Source organism: Nerophis ophidion, linkage group LG11 (assembly GCF_033978795.1).
Source record: "Nerophis ophidion isolate RoL-2023_Sa linkage group LG11, RoL_Noph_v1.0, whole genome shotgun sequence".
Lineage (NCBI taxonomy): Eukaryota > Metazoa > Chordata > Actinopteri > Syngnathiformes > Syngnathidae > Nerophis > Nerophis ophidion.
Window position 1 is genome coordinate 67,754,439 of NC_084621.1, and position 2,193 is coordinate 67,756,631.

The 2,193-nt window shown below is 36.3% G+C and overlaps 1 long non-coding RNA gene across 1 annotated transcript; it reads left to right on the top strand.

Annotated features, from left to right (window-relative positions):
• The first annotated feature begins 1,131 nt into the window (after positions 1 to 1,131).
• Positions 1,132 to 1,976, top strand: LOC133561467 (uncharacterized). Its single transcript, XR_009808706.1, has 2 exons — positions 1,132 to 1,764; positions 1,892 to 1,976. It is a non-coding gene; the product is annotated as an uncharacterized LOC133561467 (long non-coding RNA).
• Positions 1,977 to 2,193: the final 217 nt, after the last annotated feature.

A 2,193-nucleotide genomic window follows, 5' to 3' on the forward strand; every position in this document is an offset into this window, starting at 1 on the left:
CAGAAACTAAAACACAAACTCTCAGTGGCAAGCCTGACAAATAGATGATAAAGGGCACCCTTGGCGGAGTACAACCCTCACTGAAAATGGTTACAAAAGTCCATAAACCAGGGCTATTCAATTACATAATAAAGAGGGCCATACTTTTAAGAGCCCACGGTTTCAGGGGCCGGACATCAAAATTTGGATGTGTGTTTAGAGAGTGCCTCTGACCGTTATATTCCTTTGAGGCTGTGTTTACTTATTTACAAAGCAACCACATTAGCTTTCACACTGCACTGTCAATAACTACACTATTCTGCCCTTGCTACTCGTTTCCAGCGTGTGCAGCCAGACAGATAGTTAACAAAATGAAGAAAAAGACGCTAAGTTTTGTTGAGGATTGAAGTTCCTTCTTTGGAATAATTTTTCTTCTACAGTTTCTTTTCTTTATACGTCTTCCTTGATGTGGGTTTGAAAATGTAAAAATATAAACATTACAAAAGTATAACGTCCACTGTGTATTTTACATAAATAATGTCCATTGTGTATTTTACACAAATAAAAAAGAAGGTTTAGTGTTATTCCATGGCCTGCTCAGTGGCCTTGTGTTTAGAGTCCCCACTCGGAGACTGGAAGGTTATAGTTATAGTTCAAACCCCACCCGAGTCATACCAAAGACTAAAAAAATGGGACCCATTACCTCCCTGCTTGGCAGTCAGCATCAAGGGTTGGAATTGGGGGTTGAATCACCAAAATGATTCTCGAACGCGGCCACCACTGCTGCTCACTGCTCCCCTCACCTGCCAGGGGGTTAAAAATTTGGGATGAGTCTAATGCAGAGAGTCCTTTCACCACAGTGTGTGTGACTATCGTTGGGACTTTAACTTTCCCTTTCATACACACAGCATTCATTGAAGTTTTAGCTTTATTGCCCTCTGATGGTCAAATGAAGCACTACATGTATTTAACTAGTTTTCATCCCCACAGTAATGTAATAGTGCGATGTTGTTGCGCTATATTATGAACGAGACAGGGTGTTATGTTTTATTTTGAAGTATTGGTGTTATTTTGAAGAACCGGATGTCCGGTGCAGGAAGTTACTCTGCGTTTTTTTGGGATTTTTACTTCCTCTTCTGTCGGACTTTTGATGATGAGGTAATAGTTCTTCATTGCTGTGTTTCTTGTGTAAATATTATTTCTAAACTTTCATAATACTTTAAAAGTTAAAACATTAATGTTGTAGGTATAAGTGATGTGTTGTTTTAAGTATTTTTTATGCACAGTTTTGTTAAGTAAGGATTAGAGCGTCGAATGTTTGAAATGTTTGGTCATAATCACACATGGTATTTACGCAGGTATCACTCCGCCAGAAAAGTAGAGACCTGTGTATGTGTTTCATGTTTCCAACGAAGGTATGTGGATTTGTGTATTATTATTATATTTTTGGGATAAAACGTTTTTGTTATTGTAATTTAAATTATTATTTTTATATGAATGACTGTTATTTACTTTCTCTTCTATCGGACTTTTGATGATGAGGTATCACTCCGCCAGAAAAGTAGAGACCTGTGTATGTGTTTCATGTTTCCAACAAAGGTATGTGGATTTGTGTATTATTTTTTTTTGTTGTTGTGATAAAACGTTTTTGTTATTGTAATTTCAATTATTATTTTTATATGAATGACTGTTATTTACTTTCTCTTCTATCGGACTTTTGATGGTGAGGTATCACTCCGCCAGAAAAGTAGAGACCTGTGTATGTGTTTCATGTTTCCAACAAAGGTATGTGGATTTGTGTATTATTATTATTTTTTTGTGATAAAACGTTTTTGTTATTGTAATTTAAATTATTATTTTTATATGAATGACTGTGATTTACTTTCTCTTCTATCGGACTTTTGATGATGAGGTATCACTCCGCCAGAAAAGTAGAGACCTGTGTATGTGTTTCATGTTTCCAACAAAGGTGGCCAATAAAGGATGAAACGATGAAATGGTGGAGTGTCTCCTACTTATAAAAAACTACACAACGCAGAATAAGACTCGCTACAGTAAAACAGGCAAAAACAACACAACCATGAATAATAAAGACATCACAAAGTCCGAACTTTCAATACTTTTGTACGGTCACTGTTGGAAGTCAGATTTTCGCGATTTATTTAGATTTTTTTTCAGGATCGATAGTGCCATCTTGTTCTACTCACCCATTGC